The sequence below is a fragment of the Alosa sapidissima genome, chromosome 17, assembly GCF_018492685.1.
Source record: "Alosa sapidissima isolate fAloSap1 chromosome 17, fAloSap1.pri, whole genome shotgun sequence".
Lineage (NCBI taxonomy): Eukaryota > Metazoa > Chordata > Actinopteri > Clupeiformes > Clupeidae > Alosa > Alosa sapidissima.
Window position 1 is genome coordinate 405,894 of NC_055973.1, and position 14,107 is coordinate 420,000.

Consider the following 14,107-nt stretch of genomic DNA (forward strand, 5'->3'; position numbering starts at 1 on the left):
GACACAATGCCATAAAATATGCCAGTTTTAGGACACAGAATAATGTTTGTAATAATACCAGTTAGGCCTACGTTTAACAGTAACAAGTGTAATGAGCTATTCATTGTCGAAGGTGCATGGTCAAGTGAAATTCTTACTTTGGAAAACAAACATTTGCCGATATCATCGCCGATCATCAGAATATTGCTCTGGACTGCAGGTAACTTGTTAAGCCAGTGGTTCTCAAACTTTTATTTAATTCCCCACTTTGATCAAGGGGCATGACTGATGATAGTGGAGATAACGTGTTATCCCGAGGCCTTTGCCAGTCAGCATCTCCGACGGTAGTCTACCCTATTAAAAATATAAGTTTTCGATGTCCCAAACGGAGAGACATAGGCTACTTTATTGTTTGATAAAGTTGTTTTTTTTAACGATCTCTATGCTACTCACAAAAATGTAGGCATGGGGACATGATGAAGTAGGCTATCAAACTGTCGTGTGTTAAATTATTGTGATTACGAGCCAGTGGTTTTCAAACATGCGTGACTCGGACATCTAACTAAATGCAACAGGCTCATATCGTCCTCGCATTCGCAAAATGAGGACCAGTGTTTTGTCAAATTGCAAATAGCTATTCGTTTTAACGAATTTTTATGATAGTCTGCTTTTTGTATAGGCTACTATCTTAAGTTTGGAATATCGGGAGGGAAGTGGCGCGTCTGCAGTCAGCCAAATATGAATGTAATTCTGCGGCATAAAGCAGATGTATTTGTTTATTGTACAGAAAAATAAAAATGACATGTCAAGCAGTCAATTGACTACATTGCAGTCAAGAAGTAGGGCAAATTAAGACACTGTTTTGATTTGCGTAGTTGCATTGCCCCCAACACTGACAATAACATAGCAGATTTTGATTTTCGCTACCACCGTGTAGTCAAGCCTTAAGCCATACCCAAGTAGCCTTAATCGAGGTAATGTTTAATTATGCATGATTTACTTTGTTATTGAATTCGTAGGCTGGGATTCCTCTCGGTAACAATTATGTTTGGTAGCCTCCTGCTTTTTCAGGAGGGGCGGCAGTCAGGCTACTGACAGAGCGATGTACAGTGGCAGAGCGACGCACAGTGGCTGAAAGTGGTACTAAAGCTTCACGCAGCTTCACGCCTTGTAATGCGCGACTGAAGTGGCCATTTGAAAGCGATGCCCACTGTACCAAGTTTGGTGTCAATACGAGAAAGTGTTGATAATTATAGCGCCCCTAGTGTTCAAAGGTCACTAAATATATTGAGCATCTTCAGGATGTGGTCCCAAGTCCATGTACCAAATTTGGTGTCGATACGAGAAAGTGTTGCAAATTATAGCACCCATAGTGTTGAAAGGTTGCTAACATTATTGTGTGTCCTCAGGATGTGGTCTTGAGTCCATGAACCAAGTTTGGTTTTGATACGTGAAAGCATTGCTGAGATATGACCTAAACTTCTGTTACTCTAGCGCCGCCCTAGTGGTTGCAAGTCACCAAATGTATTTTGTGTCCTCAGGTCCCAAATCCATATACTAAGTTTGGTTTCCACTAAGTTTGGCCCACTTCCTGTGATTATAGCGCCCCCCCTAGTGGTCAAAGGTCATTCAATTTATTGAGCCTCCTCCTTATTGGGTCCTGACCCCATGTACTGACTTTGTTTTTTTTATGTCAAAGCGTTGCTGAAATATGACTATACTTCCTGTGATTATAGCACCACACAGTGGTCAAAATGTACCAAATTTCTTGGGCATCCTCCTAATTGGCTCGTGAGTCCATACACCGAGTTTGGTTTTGATAAGTGAAAGCCTTGCTGAGATATCACTTCACTTCCTGTAGAGGCTTCGCCGCCAAACTTTGGTCGTCACAGGAAACGGGTTTTGAATATAGGTCCAAAAAGCAATACGTTTGTGAATCATGGTATGATGATCATCTGCGTCAAGTTTCGTGACAATCGGATAAACTTTGTGACCTGTGAAAACTTTTAAGGGTTTTTGATTAAATCCAATATGGCAGCCGGATCAATTATGTTGACGTCACAAATTCACATCTGTCGGATTTAGGACCTCCCACAGTATTAACCCTTTCGTGCCCGTGCCGAACATTCCATTTTTGGTGCTGGATGACCTCCTTACACAAAAAAACTTATTTCTTGAGTATAGTACATACCATCAATGGGATATACATACCATTGTAATCAGAAGGGTCAGTTCTATCAAATGATGTAAAATACATATGGTAATGTTGATATAGTAATGAACAGTCTTTGAAAATCCTCTCCAAATGTATACCGAAATTCGTTAAAATTGAATTTCATTCGCATAAAAATGAATTTTCATCATATTTCTATACGAGATAGAGAAAAATATAGAGTGTATGACATGTTCAGCAAGTTGTGGGCTATTTAACAAAAAAGACTGAATTGGAATATCATTAACCTTTCAAAAGTTATGATAAATTAAGTGATAAGTGTAAAAAAATGCAGGAAACGGGATTTAGAATGTTGACAGAATTCACATTCTCTTTCTCACCAAAAACATAAAAGTATGCATAAAAACAAATAATGAAGTCAGACACAATGGTTTAGATTTATTTGGTCCATAAGAATAAACCATTTATTTGTATATAAGCAAATGCTACAGTCAACAATAATGATATATAAAAGAAAAACATGTACCTTACCAGTAATACAGGAAGTAAGTATACTGTATATTTATTGAAGATCAATTCTGAAGAGACATAGAATACATTTGATTCAACAGATACAACTTCCTTATATAAATTAATGTAATATGAAAATGATATACATCTATAAAATGTATTATTTATGAAAAGCTAGGAATACAATCAACTTCAACATCACTCAAAAATCAATGTGTCTAAACATTTGAAAGTGGATTACATAGAACAAGCCTGTTGAGAATAAACACATACACACATATAAACACAAACTCACACACACACACACACACACACACACACACAGAGAGGAGGATAGGGAAAGGTGGGGTGGGGAACCTGAAGGTTAAACACAGAGGACCTATGACTCATAACGAAACGCATCCCCTTCTGTAGAATGCCAAATCTGACAGCAATTTTGTTTACCAAAAAAGCAGTCACCTACCGCTAAACTCCAGGCCATACAAGCTACTTTAGTGTTATTATGTATTGTTTTTATAACAAAGCCAACAATTTTTCTTTGGCTCCTGCTGTACAGGAATATGTACTTGATGAAAAGACGACAGAGTAGTAGTTGGAGCAGCTGAAGGCGAGGCTGAAATTTTGACGGAAATGCCTGCCAGCTGTTGTGATAGATTTTCGCCAAAGTCTTTCTGGCTGTAGCTACCAAACCTAGGTTCAACACCAGATTCTGCATTGCCAAACTTGAAATAATAAGAAACTACTGAAACAGCAATGTCAATGGAGAAAAAGTGTACACAATATGTATTTCTCATTTGGTCAACGCTCCCTGATCCCTTCAGAGACTTGGTTCCCCAGTAGCAATGGATATTAGGGAGGGAAGTAAAGTCCCATGTCAATGATAAATCCCAGAAAACTGTGAAACTCTTCTGGGTTCTCTTCGTCCCATGCCCCTGCACTGTGTGTTTGCATACGACGGCCTACTAAGCACAACCTCCCACCCGTTCCGGTGGGTAAAACCACATATGCCTGGGACAACAACATAAAAATCAACATAACAAGTCTATTTCACAGTGTTTTAGTGGCAGTCTACACCACCCTACGCACGCCACCTAAATCTATACCTTCTTCCTCCATCCTCACATGGTCTTCAACATTGTGAGCGCAAGCTCATCAGCAGTCAGCCACCTCTTCAGGCCTGCAAGGAGGTCTGTGTAGGTCTTGTCATCCTCCATCTGAAACAACAGTAAAATCATACAAATGTAATACATTTATTAATTTAAAAAATAAAATCACAAAACTACATATGTGTGCGTGTGTGCACATACATACACAAGAAGAGGTAGCCTAAACTATTGAAGCATTTTGAGTAACTCAAAAATATTTAGAAGTATGAAAAGTCATTTTATTACACATGGGTTTAGCTACCCTAAATCTGATTGCCTGGCTGGCATTAAGATAAAGACAGATTACATTTCACCTAGTAACTAACTGCTTAAATGCAATAATGACATTTCTGACATAATATGTGATTTCACATCATGTTTTCTATAAAACTACATATTGAGAAGAGTAGAATATCAAGTCATGCCATCTTAGAAAATGTTGAGACAAGCACGTCTGATGTTTGTAATTTAGAAGCAAGGTAAAACAGTTCACTACAAACTGCCTCGCGAGGTAACAACCCGATGAGAGGCAATACGTCAATTAGCACTACATTTCTGACAGAATCCGTGATTTCACATCTTGTTTTCTACAACTACATATTGAGAGGAGTAAAAATATCGCTCAACTTATTTCATGTAAGAGAATGCAACTTAGAAACGCGGCGCCCATTGATTTATTCAGCTTTGGTATGCTATACTGACTTGCCAATATAATGCTTACCTAACAAGCAAATTAGTACTAGAAAACAAACTTACTTACAGGTTATATACTAACAGGTTTTTAAATGAAATTGTCAAATGAAAATAACTGATATCAAAAGCAAACGAGAATACTGCAAGCAGTTCAGAGTAATGCAGCTAGCTAAAGTTACATGACGATGCACTTAGCCCCCGCTATGCCATAATGTTGACGCTGATGAGAAAGCATATTACTGTCAAATAACATGATTTTATGACTACAAATTAAGATTAACCATAACTAGAAACGATGTAAAATATATATTACCTCAGTTTATCCAGCTGTGTGGTTTCCAGTCGAGGTAAACTCCAACGAAGTGCAGGTGGCATCTGGCGGTCCATGTTAAAATGTACGACTGAAGTGAAGAGTTTTTTTCACGACTCATCTTCAAGTATCCAAAACATTTCGCGCCATAAACCCCTTAACCAATCATATCAAATTGAAGCTTATGTTGTCAGCATTACGGGGAAGATTTCAGAAATAAAATCAGTCATTGGACAGCTGAGATATTAGATGATTGGTCATCGTTAAAATTTTAACGAAATTAGAACGGTCGGGCTTGTAAGGGTTAACAGACACCACTAGTAAGTTCTAATTCCAAACACATCACCCGTTACAGGCCAAAACGTAATTTTGCTTATTATAGCGCCACCTATAGGTGAAAAGTCATCAAATTTATTGAGCATCCTCCTAATTGGGTCCTGACCCCATGTATTCAGTTTGGTTTTGATACATGAAAGCTTTGCTGAGATATTACTTCACTTCCTGTTGATTGGTTGTGACGGCCGACAGGTTTTGAATATGGCTCCAAAAAGCAATGCCTTTATGAGTCATGGTCTGACGATGATCTGCGTCAAGTTTCGTGAAAATCGGACACATTTTGTGACCTGTGAAAACTTTTAAGTGTTTTTGATGAAATCCAATATGGCGTAAGGTCCAATATGGTGGAAATTGACATCATGGGGTGCGTTCAGTTTGGCTTCATCCAAGGATTCCAAATACACCTCAATGTGTACGGTTGAAACGTTAACCGCATAGATGTAATGCAAAATTTGACACAATGGTGGCGCTAGAGCACTTGACATGAAACTTAGTGAAATTAATCATATTACTGTACCGAATCAATGTGCCAAATTTCCTAACTTTTTACTGTATGGTTCAATGGCAAATGAGTGTTTCGTTATAATAATAAGAAAACGTAGAATCACTGTGGGTTGCCTCGCAGCTTTGCTGCTTGGCCCCCAATAATAAATGGTAACACTTTACTTGACAGTATCGACATAAGAGTGACATGACACTGTCATGAACATATGACACTATCATAACACATGAAACCTAACCCTAATCTCTAACCCTAATCCTTACCCCCAACCCTAATCCTAACCAAAACACTAAACCTAACCTTAACTTGTTATGACAAAAACCGAATGTCACTTAATAATAGAAGCGTTATGTCATAAACATTTATGACTTGTTTATGACACGTTCATGACAGTATCATGTCACTCTTATGTCGACACTGTATAAGATAATTAGCAGAGCTATAAGTGGAATCATTCACTAAGGAAGGCAATTGTATATAACTGGGTCTTTAGACACCCCTAGTTGACAGTTTACTTTCTGGAACAACTAAAAGAAAGTCACAGGTTGGAGGATCTGAGGGGCCGAGCCGGACAGTAGAGGGTTAATTAATCTTTTAAATAGTCAGGTGCCAAACCATGTAACACTTTAAAGGTTATTAGGAGGATTCTAAAATCAATCCTAGAACTCACTGGCAACCAGTGAAGATTGGCCAGAACTGGGGTGATGTGTTCCTCCTCCTATCATTCCTTCCTCGTTTCCTTCATATTAATTAGGAGGAGGGACTAGGATGGGTAGAAGGAAGGAAGGAAGGAAGGGAAGGAGGATAGACAAAAAGACAAAAAAACGGCACTAATCATTTAAGAGGTTTTCGATGGATTGACAGTAGGTCAGAAAAGTGGAAAGAAGATCAGGCCTATAACTTTCTTTTTTTTTACCATTGACTGTGTTTGAAGATAATCATATCTGGTAGTTTCAACATGAACAGGACTTGATATCACTTGTGATGATGATGTTAATAATATAAATAAATAAATGTTTAACTTTGATGACTTTGAATAATTTCAGTGTGAACCATCTATCAGACGAGTTACAAGATTCATTTTGATGGCTAACGTCACAAAGTTAAGTTCAAGTCTGCGCAGTACGATGGGAGGCCAACTGAAAAAACATTCAATTTGTGTCAGTGCCCTCCCATTGAAAACAATGGAGTCTGTTCGTCCATTTCTTTGTCTATGGTTCAGGCAAGTTACCGGTATAACCATAGACAATAAAATATATGGACAGAGTCATCACATAGGCCTCTTCTCAAACCTCTATTTGCATAGAGCATCACAGTCCCGCCCACAGGAGTTTCCGGAAGTAAGAATTCAATGCAATTTCTCAATTGACAATTCGGGTATAAGCCATAAAAACTTGGTAGACTCAAAACCAGCTACGGCTGTACTAAGCGATTGCATATGGTCATATAGAGGGCGAAAATTCAACGGGCACTAACCTTGTTTTGAAATAAATGTCTTTTAATCGCGATGTCTTGGATAAGTACTTCATTACCCACAATCCTGAACAATCCCACAATCCCACAGTGATGCCTCTGATTGGTGGAAAGGCCGTTATGATCATAGTTTGAAACTTTATCAGCGAAAATTATTGACAAAGATAGCGGAGTCTTTTAATGCCTATGGCGAAAATCTTAATGTGAATAAAAACTTTCTAGACGAACATTGGTACTTGTATCAACAAGGATTGTGGTTTATATATCACACAAACTTAGTCAGGGCCAATACACCTTCAAATAGAACACTGTAAATGCTAGTTTAAACACTTAACTTTTCAGCTAGCCGATAGGCTAATCATTAGCCTTTCTAATGCTGCTAACATTAATATAATGTTTTAGTGACCTTGTTGTTTCTATGAACATGAATTGTTGTTTATAGGAAATATCAACTTAGTCGAGGCATAAAAAGCCCTGTATCCCAAGTACTTCAACTTTTGAACTAGCTAGCCAACTGATAGCACATGCAAGCTGGATGCTACCACCGGCTAGCAGCTAGACACTGCAGTAAAATGGTTAGCAAACCGTCCATGCCCCCGTGAATATTTCACTGTTTCAAGGACGAAATCAAGAGTGTCCAAAGGGGTGAAAACCACTTTAAATCGGGTCACATTATTGACTGTTGTGTGTCCGAGGGTTAGCTTGTGGGTTTTGTAAGGGCCAGCATGAGGGACAAGACCTACAAAGTTGTGTGGTGAGTTTTGCAGGGAGGTTGGTAATGCTAGTTAACATTAGCTAGGCTACTGTAGCCTTCATACTGTACGAGTCATATCATCAATCATTAACCTAGAAATACTTCTTCGTACATTTAATGAACATTTTGCGTAATAATTCACAGCAAACTGAATATGGTGGTCCAAGAGCAGACCATGCACCGGTCCATGCATCAGGATGGCAGTCAGATACGAAGCACTGCACAATGTTGCTAACGTTAACCACTTTCACACACACAATATAAAATACACGATGGTAAATATAACATTCAATACCAAAACACGATTATTTGCACGATTAATCCTGAAATAACTGCTATTAACTGCACATTCACTATATAAAAATCACTGTTTGGAGGAAAGGGTTCGCATGCTGTCGCCGGTTGGAAATGATTTCGCGCTGGCTCGTGCATTGCTTAAGTATTCACCCCTTGCAAGTGACGTCACGTTTTGTTTCGCGCCACAGCAAAATAGCCTAATGGACGGCAAGAACCAAATCAATGGGTTGTAATGGGACATATCGCACAGCTAGGAGATTATAGTGAGATTTAACCGTAGTAATGCCCTTCCACGACTGCTGGCTTATTGTTTGGAATACAACAACATCCCATGTTCTTGCATAGATATATTTTGGTTTGTTTTCTTTGTGTTTCGGGAGTATTCCAACCACAATTGCATGCTTATCTCCTCAGTGTATGAAGCACAGCAGCGGTTGCTATAGCAACCATAGACTCTGAACAGGACGGCAGATAGCAGTTAGGCAAAGTCTTTGGCAAGATCTGAATGTAAACAGATAATACCGTTCAAGTTTTTTTTAAATTTCCTATTTCTTTCAATTCTTTAACTTAAGACATGGTTGAAGTAAGTTTATTCGCTGGGCAACGTACAAACTGACGAGTTACATTAGCCCTAGCACTATGAGCTACGATAAACGTTAGCTAGAATAGCTAGCTTCTAAGTGTGGCAGCTAGTTATTATTTCATGTTCTGATATGACATTCTTAACGTTTTGACTATGTTACAACTGATAAAAGCAAGACAAATAAAGTAACCAAATCGCTTTGCAATATTTTAGTCCAGAAATACTTATGGGTGTTCATTTACCATAATGTTAATTACAGTAGCCTAACGTAACGTTATCTCCCCTTGCTGTTACCACCAGTTTTAATAACTTTACATTTGCGATCATGACCCATTTCATCTAACAACACCACTGGCATCTTCTTTGACTATCAGACCCCAAACAGCAATACATTGAACTACAAAGATGTTATAGTAATGGTGTTCAGTTCATCATAATCTTTATGACATAATGTAATTTGCCGTCCGTCTCCCATCTTTTTGCCGTCCAGCATGAAGCCGTCACGTGACTTAAGTCACGTGTCTGCAAGGGGTGAATAAGTATATATACTTTTTTGATCCTGTGAGGGAAATTTGGTCTCTGCATTTAACCCAATCGGTGAATTAGTGAAACACAAACAGCACACAGTGAACACACAGTGAGGTGAAGCACACACTAATCCCGGCGCAGTGAGCTGCCTGCTACAACGGCGGCGCTCGGGGAGCAGTGAGGGGTTAGGTGCCTTGCTCAAGGGCACTTCAGCCACGGCCCATGGGTTGGGGCTCGAACCGGCAACCCTCCGGTTACAAGTCCAGAGTGCCAACCAGTGGGCCACGGCTGCCCACAAGCTTATTATTCAGTGAGGCGCGGTGGTTTATGGGATGAGTAGTTCCTTCGCTCGGAAATGAAAATATGTACACAGTCTTGTACCTTTGACTTTTTTTGGACTTTCTCTTCGTTTTTTCACTCGAAATGATATGTTATATGCTTATGAGCTACTCCGTAGCTGATTAGCCTAAGACATGCTCTAAAACTCTTTAGATACGGATTTTTCCAAAACGTCAATGGGAGAAATGAATGGGAAATTTACTTCCGGAAACTAAGCTCTCTCGGAGGAGGGGCGGGACTGTGATGCTCTATACGGCCTCTCTCCTCGGTCCACGGCCTTCCACCTCGTGCCCCGGAAATCGTTTAAAGCCTGACGTCATCAAGGACATCTCATTCATCTAATTGCAACCAGAGGAGGCAAGACCGAGGAGAGAGGAGGGAAGGCCCGATACGTGAGGAAACACAAGAGTATCATACGCGGAAGCGTTTTCAGTCAGAATTGTGCGATCATTGGTCCAAGCTGCCAAGGTTAAAAAGTTCCCTCCTACATCTGTCAACTTTTGGTTTTAAACAAGTTTGTATGGATTTATTTGCATCAATAAACTAGTAGATAGACCAAAAAATACCTTTATATGCTGGAATTATCATGAACTAACATGCAAACAACGTGGACAAGCTTAAAGCCACCCTGTGTAAGAAATTCTCCCATCTAGTGGTTATGAGTTATATAGCAACCAACCTCTCAAGCGCTGCCTCGTTTAGAACTACGGGAGCCGTCACACATCAAAACTGACACTAGTTCTGGAGTCCTAGCACGTTGAAGCATAAACTTCTCTCTGAAAGCGTAACTCTCGCCAAAATGCACCCTAGGGTGTTTTGTGAATGTACACGAGTCAAACTTTTGTTTAAAAGCATAATTATGTCTGAAGCGCCACTTCCAAGCTTGTCCGTGTTGTTGAGTTTTGAATGGGAACTATTTTTTGATACATGATCGCGTCAAAATCGCTATTTTTAAAACACTAAGAAGGCTCAACACAGCATGAAACTTCGATCGAAGTATCATCAGTGTCTCTACACATGAACTCGAGCATTGAGAACATTGTTCGTGTACACAGTGTTCACTAAAAGAAAGGTTTTGAACAACTCACTTGGGTTTTGTGCTCGCTGCCATCAGTCAAGGAGTGAGTTGTCCAAAACCTTTTTTTTTAGTAAACTATGTGTACACTAACAATGTTCTCAATGCTCAAGTTCATGTGTAGAGACACTGATGATACTTCGATTAAAGTTTCATGTTGTGTTGAGCCTTCTTAGTGTTTTAAAATAGCGATTTTGACACATCAAAATAGTAGGCTATACGACTCCCATTCACGAAAGTTTGACTCAGGTACATTGACAAAAACACCCTAGGATGCATTTTGGCGAGAGTTACGCTTGAATAAGCAATAACAACATATTCATAACATTTTGTGTACTATTTTATTGCCATTGCTTGGCCCAGTCAGCAAAAGAATGTCTGCAAGACGTCTTGGAGATGTGTTCGAAAGGTCTGCTGGACAGCTGTAAGATGTATTCTAGAGAGCGTTTGCTCATCTGGCAGACGTATCTGAGACGTCTTGTTAAGATCTTCAAACAACCGCCGTCATGCTATCCGGCAAAAGATTCTTTGGACGCCGCTATTTATGGATTTCCGGCTCCCATTGACTTACATTGAACACATGTAAACAAAACGTCAATTATGTGCTCAAACTAACGCCGCTGACTTATGAAAACCACCATTCCACTTTGATACGAAACTACATAATTGTACAACATTTATACAACAAAAATCACAGAATTTGGATCAAGTAATGTGGAGAAATCTTATGCAAAGTGTCAACCCCTAACAATGTGCCCATTGCCCAAATTTATGGTCGACTAATGTCGAATGTCAGAGTAATGACATTGAAAAAGGTACCTTAATGATACACTTTAATTTATAAAGGTACAAAGTATAAAAAGAAAAACACAATTTATCAGATGGATTACCCAAATAATTTGTAACAAAGTGTAACATTTATTCGAGGGCACATCTATTCCCAGAACTATAATGGGTGTTAAATATTCCACAACCACTAGATGGCAGCATGACACAGCACATAAAGTACACCTACGTGTCGCTGCGACCTGAAGGATGGCGTGGTTGAATATCCACTTCTCCTGCACTTCGGGTCTAATAGCGGGTGAATTGTATGACCACCAGATGACGCCATTTCACTGCACCTCAGGCCTAATAGCTGCTGTAACTTCGTTTAAGTAATAAGCCTCGAGGAGCCGACGGTTACACTTGTTTTATGGGCGTTGTTAGCCACGCTGCGCAAGCCGGGTAGGCTACAGAAGAAGCCAATAGGCTACAGTCGCGTGTGTTTGTGGTGATTTATTCCATGTATTAACAAAATAATAATGTAACATTAAAAAAATAGCCTACATAGATAAAAAAAAAAAAAAAAACGAAATAATTACACCAAAAAAGTAAAGAAGCTTTATCATTGATATATAAGCTTACTGAAAAATCAAATATAGGCCTAGCCTACAATTGTGTTGCACAGACAATATGTCCTACAGATAATCACAACAGTAAGAACATAGGCTAACCTAAGTCATGACGACACGAGGGCTTAAGTCTCATGTTGGCCTATGACTACGTAGCCTAGGCTACCAAGCACGTCTGTGTCTGCGACAGTGAAATAGCTCCAATATTAATTGTGTCGCCAATAAATATATGCTAACATGAATCTCATCAGTCACCTATAGATAAGGGTTAGGCTATAACATATGTAGGCTATAATGTAAAAATAGGGTCATATCATATAATGTTGACTTATTAAGATGGGGGAGAGAGCTGGACATATTACACTGAACTAACTGTTCATTGTTGAAAATCAATCAAACGTTTGTAGTTGATCCGGATGTCATTGGTCGCAAGGACTGTTAATGGGTGTATCCACAATTGGGACCTTGTTACAAGTTGGTCTTTCAGCTGCTAATGCAATCAGTGGCCGTCAGAAAACATGTTAGACAACTGAGGAATGAGATGCCACACATAAAATGTACAGTCAAACAGAACCTACAAATATCAATGGGAATCAACCAAACACTGCAGGGAACCATGTTATTGTCAATCAGCACTCTGCCATGCTAAATCAGACCCTGCTTATGTTTGTGCAGAGCAGAACAGATATTTGTAGATATGGTGCAGGACCTGTTAAGAGAGATTGGCAGCTCAGTCTCCCTCATATTAGTCCCTACGGTGAACGATGTAATAGCATAGTGCTGCTGCTTCTGATGTGCAAGACAAGACAGGGTATATATTCATAATGTGACAGGCAGCATGTATTTATCATTATGTTACAACCTCTGCACAACTACTATTGATGTTAGAAGAACAAAACAATACATCTTCAAATGTTCATTGCTTATTACATGTGTTATAAAAACAAAATCCTTGTCTGATTTCTGTGTTTTTGCATGCATCTGTCTACAGGGGTGTAAAGACATATTTGTTCACCATGCACTTAGGCTGTTCTGAGTCATTGTTTGTATGTTATAGTATTTGTTGATTTCCATTTATTGCCCATTGATATTGCATTCACATTATTGTTTATTATTGCTATTCTCCTTATTAATGTAGTGTCACCAACATTTAAAATAATATCAACTGACATTGTTATTCATAGCCATATTTATTCTGCTCTTATAAGGTAATACAGTGCACATATTTATATTTCATTTATACTACTCTAAACCACCTTCTGAAAATCAACTGTATAGTACTGCACCATATTTCTTGACCTGTCTCACCACCTGCCTATACTGTAGGCTACTTACACCACCTTACTTACAACACTTTGAAGAGCCAAAAACAAAGCTCAGCACACCTGTTCTGTGCATCAGCAAAGTTGGAGGGTTAATTTATGAACCATCACTTCTAGTAGGCTACATGTGACGTGTAGGCTAGAATAGAAGTCTTTATTGTCCACTACTGGGGAAATTCATCGGCAACACTTTATTTTAATGTGTCGCTGTTACAGTGTACCTACATGTACCTAATTAGGTACAGTGGTACAACCTGTGTAATAACATGTACTATCAGGTACTGTACTATCATTGTACTTGCATTATGTATTTGTGGGTACCTACATAGGCTATAGTTGTTACATTGTAATACTGAGTGCTTTTACCAAACTTTGCCAATTTGCCTACATTTTCATCAGAGGCAAAGAGCTGACCTGAGACCTGCTGGATGGGGTAAATCTGGTCATGATAGATTTGATATACAAACCATTCTTAGCTCCAGTCAAGGCCTCATTGTCTTCAGTGTACATGTAACAGCTGTGCTGCTACAACCTTGTTACTCTTTGATACAGTGGAATAAACCTATTAAGTGTACCAGTTAATTACTTACATGCACATATGACATGTATGTTGTGTCTTCAATGTCTTGGAACAGGTCTACTAATTCACATGTACTGTGTGGTGTAACAGCAGACACGTTTCAACACATCAATT